This window comes from Geotrypetes seraphini, chromosome 15 (genome assembly GCF_902459505.1).
Source record: "Geotrypetes seraphini chromosome 15, aGeoSer1.1, whole genome shotgun sequence".
NCBI lineage: Eukaryota > Metazoa > Chordata > Amphibia > Gymnophiona > Dermophiidae > Geotrypetes > Geotrypetes seraphini.
Window position 1 is genome coordinate 11,821,360 of NC_047098.1, and position 13,449 is coordinate 11,834,808.

General features: G+C 38.6%; 1 protein-coding gene across 1 annotated transcript in view; it reads right to left on the reverse strand.

Moving 5' to 3' along the window:
- The window catches only part of CAMTA1 (calmodulin binding transcription activator 1), a 1,525,397-nt gene that overhangs the window by 1,494,222 nt on the left and 17,726 nt on the right, over window positions 1–13,449 (reverse strand). The gene's annotated exons all lie outside the window — the stretch shown is intronic.

The window sequence follows — 13,449 nt, forward strand, 5'->3', positions numbered from 1 at the left end:
CTTCTAGCAATCAAGGTAAATTTATTTCTCCTGAAGCAGCGGGAAGCTGCGAAACAAGGGACCCTTGTCATTAAGATAAGTGCCTGAGAGGATTACGATATTTCATTGAACTGCTGGTATTTTGCATAAGGGGGTTCTGATTTGGAATTAGGAAGTCAGGTTTTTGTAAAATACTCAAAGTCTTTTTTTCTCTCACAATTCTGTGGAGTTTTTTCACTGTAATTTTTTTCCTGACTATTAAAAGCCAGAAATATGAGTGGGGCTTCTGAATCTAATAATGGTTCATTTTGAGGCCTGTTTGATTTTGAGGCTTGCTATTTGTTAAATAATATTCCCAGACTACCCCTTTTACAATTCATGTTTAACAAATTTATTATTAGTTAGTGCAAGCAATATTTTAATTTATAAAATCCAATTTGATTATTGTAAATGATATAAAATTGAATTTGGTGGGTTTTTTGTACTATCAATGACTCCTATATTTGAACTAGGTTCCTGCTCTGTATAATTTAGACACTGCCTCAGTTTACATTTGGAATGACTTTCTTAGATAAATTTATAAAGTAACTTTAATGATTTTAAACAAGTGCACTTAGATAAAATCGTTTTAATGCTGATAATATAATAAGGAGTTCTTCTTAACTAATTTATTGGCTGGATTATATCCAAGCTAATTACAGTGGATATACACACTGTAATTAATTTGTCAAAGAAAAAGAACAAGTAAGCACATCACTCAGGTATGACGACTCTATGCATTTTAAGTTGGAAATGGCATACAGCATTTAGTTATCATGTAAAGAAACTGTGAGAACGTCCCTTTAAAAATGATAGAAACAGGAGTCTGAATGTTGCTTTCAGAATTCTTAGCGATGCTGGTTCTCTGATCTACTTGTGAACTACATTGACAGCAAATTAGTAAGCACCAACTGCAATTCTTTTAAGTATTGGCATTATCTTGGTTTAAACTAAGTGATTAAAGTACTGAAGGAGCTTTTGATTTGTTCAAGACTATCGATGAAGAGACTGTCTCCTGTGAGGAATCCACATTCTAATTAAGCAGTTTGCATAACGTTTTTCTTTCACAATGAGATACTTACTGCACTCATGTAGCCCCACATAAACTTTTAACATTAATAAGTATTTTTTCATAATAAAATATCCTTTGAATCAAGTATTTCTTTGGGATTTTTTTCCCTCGCCATTTTTGAGCAATCATAATTTGTATTATTATTCATATTTTGAAGGTTGTGAAACTAATAAGCAACCTTAACTTACATGGTTAGCTGTTGAACTTAGGGCTTCTTTTACTAAGGTGCACTAGCGGTTTTAGCACATGCATAAGATTAGTGCGCGCTAGCAAAAATATTACTGCCTGCTTTAAAGGAGGCGGGCGCGGCAATTTAATGCGTTAAGGCCATAACGCACCTTTGTAAAAGGAGCCCCTAGTCTTAAGTGGTATGCACCTATTAAGATTTGTTTTATGGTTGCTAAAAACATCTAGATTTGTTACATTTTAGAGTTTTATATTTAAAAAAAGCCATGCACATATTTATTATGCATAGACTTTTGAATTATATTTTTGAAAAACTTTATAAAATTAAACTACAGGGGAAGTATGGTTATTCTGCCCTTTTGGTTTACGTTGGTGAACCTTGATTTCTGTAGATTTTTGCACCTTTCATCTTGTTAGGCAGTAAATCAAATAAACAAAACTAACCCCTTGTTCTGTCAAGCTGCGCTAGAGGTTTTTAGTGTAGGCCAGTGAGGTAAGTGCTCCAATGCTCATAGAAATTCTATAAGGCGGAGCATTTACCAAGCCAGTCCATACTAAAAATCTCTTGCACAGCTTGATAAAAGGTCTAAATGAGCAGCAGTCATAAAGAATTTAATAAAAGGAGAGGTGACCACCCAAAAAGTATGGCATGCAAGTGAAAAGGGAGCATGAACCGGGGAGGGACATGGGTGGGTCAGAGGGATGCCCAGGACTTGCACACATGTTATAGAATAAATACAGTTGCATGCCTAACTGCCTTCAGTTTGAGCTGGTGTAAGTGCTTACACCTAAAGTTTGACACATAAATGTGGCTAGTATTCTGTAATGACAGTTACACATAGAACTACTGTTACAAATTTATCATGTAGTGCCCAAATGCTTGGCATCTAACTTTCTTGAATCTACTCCTATGCATCACTGTATGGCAGTACATATATTTGGTATGTGCTATTTGAGTTCTATCCCACTCTGATGGGTGATTTACAAGATATTGTGGCATATAAGATATTAATCAACAAAATAAGGAAAATTCAAGATTGTCCAATATATTAATTCAAAATACAAAATAATTGAGAACAAAAACTGATATCAAGTGGAATTATAAGCTAGACCTAGGTCTAGCTTATAATTCCAATTATTTTGTACTATAAGATATTAAACAATAAACTTCAACAACATACTTACCCAATCATTGTGCAAGTCCAGTGCAAGTGATTGTCTTCCCAGATTTTAACAACAACAACAAAAAAACACCCCCCCATACACAACTTATTGTTTCCAATGTATTTTTTTCAGTTTAATTGCAGCTCTGTGATTTTAGATAAGATTGGATTTATTCTTTTTGATATACCGCAATTGACAAAAAATATTAAGCACTGTACAAAATACAAACAGTTTAAGAACAGTTACAAAGCAATTGTATTGTATAATACAGAATGTCATAAAATAAAAAGAAATAATTTAATCTCTCTGAATTAGCAATATAATCGTTCGTATGTCACTCCTGTAATTCAGGAGTATACAGCACATAAAGTAATTCCCCAATAGAGTTTTGAATTGAGAAGGGGGAATTCTAAAAATACTATATGGAAATAGTATAAAATTTTCCTGTAAATTGCTGTTCTCCAAATTTAGCATCCCAATAATTACACTGACTGAGCATCTTCAACCTACAGTACTTTACCAAAACTTAATTCTACCAAGTGGTAATACACAATCACAAAAACTAACCAATAGAAGAGTACATACAAAAATCTTATGCATGACTCTTTAGGAATATTCTGAAAACAAGACTGGCTGAAATTGGCATGAAAACACGTTTGAGAAACACCAAAGTACTATAAAGACAAAAACTCCATCAGAAATGGTATCTTTTTGGTTAAGCCTACCTTAGCTCCAGAGCAGTTGAAGTACTGTTGCATAAGCCACTCATACTTTCCTTACAGAAATATAACACATATAACATAATATTACTGTATACTTAATCTAAAGCTCTATTCTATTTCCTTTCTCTGACCTTGAAAATAATTTTAGAAAAGTCGCTTTAAAAAGAAAATGCTATTCAGACAGAATCAAGATATTAAAACTATCAAATGGAACCTATTAAACTATCTGTCAAAAATGTGCATATTGGTGCAAAAATAAAATCCTCAAAAAGGTTCAATTAAAATTGCTCTGCACTTTAATTTCATGTCTTAGATATGGGTAGGAGGAAAACATTGAAGACTTGACAGGGACAGATGCACTAAAAGACCTAGGGCTAGATTCACTAACCTGCCCGATCGTGCCCGATCCGTGGCCGGCCGACGACTTCACTATGGGTCAGCATGCAAATGAGGGCGATCGGAGGTACGCCCCCCACTGCCCACACAGATCGCTAGTAAGCGATCCTGAAGTATGCGCAGACCATCTTCTTTGTCTATAGATAGTCTGCGCATGCTTACAGAGCTGCGAGCTGCTTTTTTTCTTTTTTTAATACTTCGCGAGCCCGTGGTTTTAACCTGCTTTAAACCCACGGGTTAAAACCACAGGCTTGCACTTCAGGGGAAGGGCAGGAGAGTCGGGGCAGCAAGACAGATTCAGGGTGCAGGGTGGCGAGTCGGGGCAGAGAGCAGGGTAGCAAGAGGAGAGTTGGGGCGGCAAGGCAAGAGAAGTCCGGGCGGCAAGGCAGGAGAAGTCCGGGCGGCAAGGCAGGAGAAGTCGGCAGAGAGCAGGAAAGGTCATGAGCAACTGGTCCCCACCACTCACTTCTTTTTTGATCGGCCAGCCCAGGTCAGTGTTCCTGAAAAAGTTTAGTGAATTGCATCCTTCCTGCTTTGCATGCCGTTTCCCCTCATTTGTATGCACGGATCGGAATCGGATCGGCCACGAGGTTAGTGAATCGGGTCGGGGTCACAAAGGGGTTACAAACCAATTGGTACACGATTGGTAAGCTTTGTGAATCTAGCCCCTGGTTACTAAACCACATTAACACCCCCCTTCCTTTGGTGAAGCCGCGTTAGCATTTTTTTTTTTTTATCACCAGCTACGGCAGTAAAAGTTCCAATGCTCATAGGAATTCTATGAGCATCAGAGCTTTTACCGCCATGGCTGGCAATAAAAAAAGTTAATGTGGCTTCATAAAAGGGGGGTAAAAGACCTATCCCCCCCCTTTATGAAGCTGCATTAGGCTTTATTATCACTGGCCGCAGTGTTTCTTAGGAGCTGTCAGCAAACCAAAGCCACAATGCAAAATATGCCAGAGGAAAAGTGACAGAGTATTAAGTGGGGGGGGGGGGGAGGGATCCAGTATTTATCCAATTAATACCTATTTAATTTTTTTGTATCAGTGGGAGGTTGTTTTTTTTTTTTTTTTTTTTGTTTCAATCAATTTTCATTTAGAAAGGGATATAAGATCTCCCCCACCCTCTGTAAGCCATAAAATTTTAATTCAATCAAAAGAGAATGTATGTAACTAAAATCAACAGCTAAATCCCCTCAGCAAAAATACATTACAGCTCTAACTAATCCCCTCTCCCTAAACCCAACACCCCCACACTTAAAAGCTAAAACAAGAAGTCTTAATTACAATGAAAAGGCTTTCATTCGGGTATGTTCTCCATTTGATTTAAATAGTGGAGTGACCCAGTGCTGGAACTTGTACTGTTCAACAAATGATTTAGATAAAGAAGCAGCAAAGGGGATGATTAATTTTGAATCATCCTCAAATTTATTCTAAGTTGTTCAAAGGACCTGCAGAAAGGTGAAACAAGGAGAACAGGCATCTAAACAGCTGAGAAAATTTAAAAGTGGAGAAGCAGAAATAATGCACATAGGGGAAAAATAATCCTGACTACAAGCATAAAAACCTACCTACCGTGTTTCCTCGAAAATAAGACCTACCCCAAAAATAAGCCCTAGTTGCGCTGGATTCGCCGGCAGCAGCACTTCCCCCCCCACTCCCTGACCCTTCTATCTCTCTCTCCCCACGCAAGACCGACATATCATTACAGTACCTTCAATAGCAGCATCGCAGCAATAATCTAAATGGGCTGCTTCGGCATGCTCCCACCAGGGCGTTCCTCTGCCGCATCACTGATGATGTCATCAGCAACGTGGCACACTGAACACCCTGGCAGGAGCAGGCCCTAAGCAGCCTGTTTAGATTACTGCCGCGATGATGCTATTGAAGGTACCGTAATGGTATGTCGGACTCGAGGTTGGCATGGGGAAAGAGAGATGGAAGGGTCAGTGGAGGGAGGTTTGGCTTTCCCGGCATTGACATTATTATTGTCAAAAGTGAGATAGTGCCAGGAGCCAAACATTGTATCGAATTACTATTGTTAAATGTCCATTCCAGTTAAAAGTTTGATACAAAAAAATCATTTAAGATGATTTTAATATATTACTGATTGATATAGGTAAACTGATACAAGTTGAAAAAAGTACCGGCTTAAATCTCGTGAAATTATTACATTTTGTACATTATGAAAATGGAAAAATTTGCTAGCACTCTGAAAATTATTATTAGAAAAATGCTGTGGGTTTGTGATTAGGCATTGTTTCCCCGAAAATAAGACCTAGTGCATTTTTTGAGACCAAAATTAATATAAGACAGTGTCTTATTTTCAGAGAAACACAGTAGTTAGGATTCACCACTCACAAAAAAATCTTGGAAATATTATGGACAACAGGCTGCCAGAATACCAAAAGAACAATCTCCAACTGGTTGGCTGCTTGCATCTCGTTTTGTTATGCTCATGCTGGGCTGCATCCGGAGGGTCGAGTCACAGCCCACAAAGTTAGAGCTATGGTAGTAGCTTCAGTAGCTTTCCTTAGATCCACTCCTGAGGAAATATGCAAAGCTGCTTCTTGGTCCTCAGTTCATACCTTCATTTCTCATTACTGTCTGGATTCCTTTTCCAAACGGGATGGCCACTTTGGCCAAACAGTATTACAAAATTTATTCTCCTAAACTCCAACACTTCCACCATCCTGTTCTGGTTAGCTTGGAGGTCACCCATACGTGAGAATGTGCTGCCTGCTTGTCCTGGGATAAAGCAGTTACTTACCGTAACAGGTGTTATCCAGGGACAGCAAACAGATATTCTCACAACCCACCCACCTCCCCTGGCGTCTTAGCTGGCTATCTGAACTGAGGAGACGCGCACCCGACGTCAGGCGGGAAGACACTTGCGCATGCGTGGTGCAGTCAGTCACAAACTTTCTAAAGTTCTTGAAGCAAAATGCTTTTGCAGCTGTCCACATCGGGGTTCCGTGAATGATATCACTGCTTTTTCAGGAAGCAGTACAGGTGCACGCCTACAGGGGAATGGTCCAAAGGGGTTTGACCTAAGGGATATGCCCCTCCAGAGCCTGCAGGAGTCTGTGGATTTTATAAAACCACCTAGACTGGATTAGATCAGCAGAATTTACATCCAGTGAGATCATCAAGTTTGCAGACGATACAAAACTATGCCGGGCGATCAGATCGCATGAGGATAGAGAGAAACTCCAGAGCGACTTGTGTCGGTTAGAAACATGGGCGGAGAAATGGCAGATGAAGTTCAATGTGGAGAAATGCAAGGTAATGCATTTAGGCAATAAGAATAAGGAATACGAGTATACAATGTCAGGTGCAACTCTGGGGAAGAGTGAACAAGAAAAGGACCTGGGTGTACTGATAGATAGGACCCTGAAGCCGTCGGCACAATGCGCGGCAGCGGCAAAGAAGGCAAATAGAATGTTGGGCATGATAAAGAAAGGAATCTCGAGTAGATCGGAGAAAGTTATAATGCCGCTTTATAGGGCAATGGTCAGACCACACTTGGAATACTGCGTCCAACATTGGTCTCCCTACCTAAAGAAGGATATAAAACTGCTGGAGAGGGTGCAGAGACGAGCAACAAAACTGGTGAAGGGTATGGAAAAACTGGAATACGAGGACAGACTTATAACACTAGGATTATTCTCCCTTGAGAAAAGGAGACTGCGTGGGGATATGATCGAGACCTTCAAAATACTGAAAGGAATCGACAAAATAGAGCAGAGAAGATTATTTACATTGTCCAATTTGACACGGACTAGAGGACATGTAATGAAGCTAAGGGGGGACAGGTTCAGGACTAATGTCAGGAAGTTCTGCTTCACTCAGAGAGTGGTTGACACCTGGAATGCCCTCCCAGATGAGATTATTGCGGAATCGACCGTCCTAGGCTTCAAGAGCAAACTAGATGCATATCTCCTTAAGAGAGGCATATAAAGATATGGTGGACTATAAATTACAACAGGTGTACACCTGGCAGGGCCTCCGCGTGTGCGGATCGCCGGACTTGATGGACCGAAGGTCTGATCCGGAGATGGCATTTCTTATGTTCTTATGTTCTTATGTACAAAGGTCGGTGATCACAGCTTTTTCTTTACGTAGTAATGGGGAGGAAAAGGGAAGGCAAAGAAGGTTCTTTGGCACCTATTACTAAAGGGACCTCTGGGCCTATGGATAAACATGTTCAACCTATTACTGCACCTCAAAATCTGATTTCTACACCAGCTCAGGGGCTTCCTCTTAGTCCTAGGGGTCTTATTACTTCCCCCTACCCTCATCATCTTCTACAATCTTCATGGATGAGTTTTCCAAAGTGGTTCTGTCCCTGTAGGAGAAAAGGGGAGTGGACTATGTTTAACTGTGACTCCTCCAGGATTCGGTGAGTACCAGTTTCAAAACCTTTGGTTGAGTCATTTAATGTGGAAGTTGTTCCATCTGGCTTAAATTTGGTTGATATTTGGAGGTTTCTATCCAGAGCCGAGTTCATGTTAAAAAGTTCCAGTTCCCAATTGTGTGATTACTCTAAACAAGTTTCTAAGATTTTACAAACTTTGGATCTTAGAAGTGTGACATTAGACAAATGGATGTGATCTTTGGAACCTAAAATGAATACTCTACACTATAGCGTTCAAGTGTATCAGCTATTAAAGATAGTTTGTCTATCCACTACAAGTGTGAGCCGTTGGAAAACCCTTACAGATCTAAAAACTTAAGATGATTCAATAATGTTTTTCTAATAAGTATTACTTACCTCATAGGAGTATACCTGAACACCCAGAAGAAGGAGCAGTAAATTCACCTGCGAACGACCCAGATTTTGACCTTACTAGATTTCTGGAGACTTCTCAGGACGAATTCACACAACACTCAACACACTTAGTATCATTTGTTTCAGAAAATGACAAATTGTTGGTGCTCCGTAATTATTTTAAAAATAAGGAGACATTATATTGTGGTCAAAAACGTAGAATCTTTCCCGATGTGGCAAGACCACTCAAGAAAGAAGGAAAAAAATTTCTGGAACTGAAATCTTGGCTACTTGTTTTGGGAGCAACCTTTTTTCTAAAATTCCCATGTAAATATCTTGTTACATTTAATCGGAATATGTATGTATTCTTTGATTAATTACATTTGGAGAGATTTATTATAGAGAAAGAATCCTCTGGTAATTGAATTAGGGTAGTTAGGTGTATCCTCCCTTTTACTAAGCCGTTGGAGCAGTGTCAGAGCATTTAGCACTCCAGGCTGCGGTGGAAACCTCTAGTGAGGGTTACAAAGTTTGTAATTGAATTAGGGTAGTTAGGTGTATCCTCCCTTTTACTAAGCCGTTGGAGCAGTGTCAGAGCATTTAGCACTCCAGGCTGCGGTGGAAACCTCTAGTGAGGGTTAGTAAAAGAGGGCCTATATTTGTAGCATTATATATACTGAAGTATTGTTTCTAATATATAAATATATAATGCTATATATATATATATATACACATATATATATATATATATATATAAACTAGTATTGTGTGTGTATATATATATATATATATATATATACACACATACATACACACACACACATATATATATATATATATGTGTGTGTGTATGTATGTATACATAATATATATTTTCTTATATATAATTTTTTTCTTATATTTGAACACTGTACTCCCCTTAATATGGGCTTGATATATATTACATTCTTTCCTTGAACATGCTTTACAGTGATTGATTATTTCAGAAATTACTCTGTTTTTATGTTCTTAAAAGCAGATGAAAAATAACAACAATAAAAAAAAAAAAAAAGAAATTTAAGATAGCACGCCTCGGGCACAACCCTGGAGGACAGTACACTCTCCCCTAATACCCAGAAGCCATCAGAAGGAACAGAAGGAAAAGAAAGAGAATGAGATTACATACGACTAGTTCTATCTAAAACAAACCAAAAGAAATTAAAATCTGTTTTATTTTATAGTTTGGTGCACAACAGAAAGAGTCAATGTAATATATAATTTAGCTATCAATCCCTACCATACACATACGTACATAAAGGATTCACAAATATAAAATTATGGCACACGATTAAGTCCTAACACTTTACTCCAAGGGATTTGAGACAATATGTTTATTGATTGTCCATAGTGAAATATTTGTAGCATTTAGCCTTTTATCAAAACTTGATGCTAGAGAAGCTCACAAAGTTGAAGTTGGTCTACTGAGAGCTATTTAACATGTTGCGGTTTTATGAACTATAACAATTTCATATACTAGTAAATGAATACAGTTTATATAGATAATAAGGTATGTGGAATATTGATAAATAAAGATCTCTTGATATCTCTTAAAAATGCAATGGTCTGTAGTTCTTTTCTACATATAAAGCCAAAAAGACTTTTCTTACTCTAGTCTAGGGATTCTCAACCCAGTCCTTAGGCACACCCAGTCAGTTGGGTTTTCAGAATATACACAAAAAGCACGCATTAGATATGCATACAATGTTAAGGTGTACATGCAGCTCTCTCATGAAAGTTCACTATGGAAAATCCTGAGGGCTAAGTCAAGAACCAGTCCAAATAAGTTAAACAGAAAAGATGAGCAACAGAATAATTTGACTCAAACAGAATTAAAGTTCAATGAACCATGCTGAGATAGAAACTGATGATTCTCTCATATTAAACTTGAAATGCAGGCTAAACATAACACACTAGAATTTGGTAGATAAAAAAGCCTGTCCAGGTTGTCAAGAATATAACCTAGTTGCCAGTCATTGAGACAGCACTCCTTATACAAGTCAATTTTTGTCTTCTTCCATTGTACTCCACTTCTTTGAGTAACTGAATATACAAGATCTCCCTTTTAGTTCATCATCAATATATCTGGGTTCCCATATCCCCTAAGAACTAAACTGCTAATATTTAAACATCCCTGTGGCCTTTCTTGATAGTATCCTACCACATTTAACTAGCCAAAATGAAGAATACAAAGCTTGCCAGACAAACCCAACTACATGAGCACATGTGATTTCTACTAGAACTTGTAAATATTCCTGTTCTGTGGACAGCAATCTCTTATTCCCTTGACAGTATGTACTGCACCTTAGATTTCTTCACCTAAAATACATCATGCTGCATTTGTGATACTGAAAATTCAGTTGCCAAGTAGTTAGTCATTCCTCAAGCTTTCTTAAGATTGCTTCTTATTCTATCTGCTTTCTCAAGTGAAACCACTCTGTTGCAGATATGACTAAATTTCATGATGCTAAATGTGAATGATGCTAAATAATATTTGATAATTTCCTTCCTGCATCATCCCAGTGGGACCTATTCCTGCCTACCAGCAGATGGAGGTAGAAAACCAGACATCAACAGTATAATGGCTGGTACTCTCTGGGAAAACTACAGAATGCTCTTTAGTCCACAATGAAAATGGAACGTAGTAAATAAAATTAAGCCAGGAGCAAGCAATAAAAAAACTAAAGAAAAGGCCGTTAACATGAACAAGTACCCCACTACTACTATATATGTAAGTCCTATATTTAAGTGGTGGCAGTTGTAATCTTCTTCATATCCAAAAAAGTCTTCAGTTGTTCAGGAGCAAAAAAACCAGACATGTTAATACCAAAATAGCGTACCAAACATTTACAGAGGTACCTCAATAAAAACATAACCCTCACATCCTTAGTTTGCAGTCTTAATGCCAGGAAAGTTCTTTCCTGCATTACGTTAGTGACATCTGGTTTCATCCATATCTTTTGTCCAAAAACTATTCATGCAAATTATGAAAGTATAGGCGTAGAACTGAGTTTATATCTTGTTCAAATTAGATCTCTCTAATATTTATACTATACAATCTTCCAATAAAGCTGTTAATTTAAATCCAGCCCAATTGACCTTGCCTGTTAGGTTTCACCCCCAAGGCCTTATCTGGGGAAACTGACACAAAATATACTTTATTCACAGGAGGAATTAGTTCAACAAAATATATCCAATATATCCACATCAAATATCTTTTAAAGGCTTCTCCCAGAGTTACACTGAACAGCTTGGGGAAGTTAAGCATGTGTAGATTTGATCTTCTATTATAATTTTCCAGCTGTTCAATTTTTCTATATATCAATTTATCCTTAACCAAAGCAGAGGTCATTTTTTGCAAAGATTATACTTCAACTTTAATTTGCTGAGAAATTTCTTTCTTAACCATATCTAAGTCAGTAAGTCTTTTACTCACAAGTGTCGATAGTTCTCCTGAAAGTTTTGAAGTTGCCACCTGCAACTTACCCCCTCTTCTACAAAGCCAGGCGGCAACAGCCCCAAAGCCCTTTAAATCTCTATGGGTTTCGGGGCCGTTACCGTGCGGCTTTGTAGAAGAGGGGGGTTAATTAACACTTTCTAAATGCCTTCCTGTATACTTTATTTAGAATCCAAAGATATCAATTCTCCTGCATTTTCCTCTCCGGCATTGCTAGGAATTTAAGGACACCTCTAACAGAGAACTTGCAGCAACCTCTGCAGCTGATTCCACCATTACCTTATCCTGCCCTACCATACATAGAAACAAGATGGCAGATAAAGGCCAAATGGCCCATCTAGTCTACCCATCCGCAGTAACCATCATCTCTTTCTCTTTCCGAGAGATCCCACGTGCCTATCCCAGGCCCTTTTGAATTCAGACACAGTCTCTGTCTCCACTACCTCTTCAGGGAGACTGTTCCATGCATCTACCATTCTTTCTGTAAAAAAGTAATTCCTTAGATTACTCCGGAGCCTATCACCTCTTAACTTCATCCTATGCCCTCTCATTGCAGAGTTTCCTTTCAAATTAAAGGGACTCAACTCATGCGCATTTACATTACGTAAGTATTTAAATGTCTCTATCATATCTCCCCTCTCTCGCCTTTCCTCCAAAGTATACAGATTGAGATATTTAAGTCTGTCCCCATACGCCTTATGATGAAGACCACATACCATTTTAGTAGCCATCCTCTGGACCGACTCCATCCTTTTTATATCTTTTTGAAGATGCGGCCTCCAGAATTGTACACAATATTCTAAATGAGGTCTCACCAAAGAATTATACAGGGGCATCAATATCTCCTTTTTCCTACTAGCCATACCTCTCCCTATGCAGCCTAGCATCCTTCTAGCTTTCGCCGTCACCTTTTCAACCTGTTTGGCCACCGTAAGATCATCACATACAATCACACCCAAGTCCTGCTCTTCTGTCGTGCACATAAGCTTTTCACTCCTTAATCTGTACCGTTCCTTCAGGTTTTTGCAGCCCAAATGCATGATCTTGCATTTCTTAGCATTAAATTTTAGTTGCCAAATTTCAGACCATTCTTCAAGCTTGAGCCCATACCTTATTCCTTTCCTGAATTTCAGCATGTTTCCACTTGATCTTTAAAGTGAAATTTCTAGGTTTCATGTGGTATCCCCTAGACCAGTGTCACGCAAACCTTTTTTTAGCTCTGGCACACTAATGAAGCAAATGTTTTTCATGGCACACAAAAAAGAGGACATATTGCCCCACCCCGCTCTACCCCCAGCCCCAACCCCATCCTCACACAGGCCTCCAAGCATGCGTGGATGTTGATGCAATGATGTCACACACATGCATGTGACATCATCATGTTGACATCCATGCATGGTCGGAGGCCTGTGCAGGGGCAGCCCTGAGCTCTCGTGCTGGCAGAACATTTATAGAGGTACACCGAGGGGCGGAAAAGAGGAAAGGCACCGACAGTGACAGACTCACTGCACATCACTGCCTGGCAGAACCCAGAATCTCGCCAAGGTACACAGTTTGTGATACACAAATCTGAAATGTCTAGAGCAATGTATCAAGTATTACAACAGATGCTAAATCTCAAAGCTATG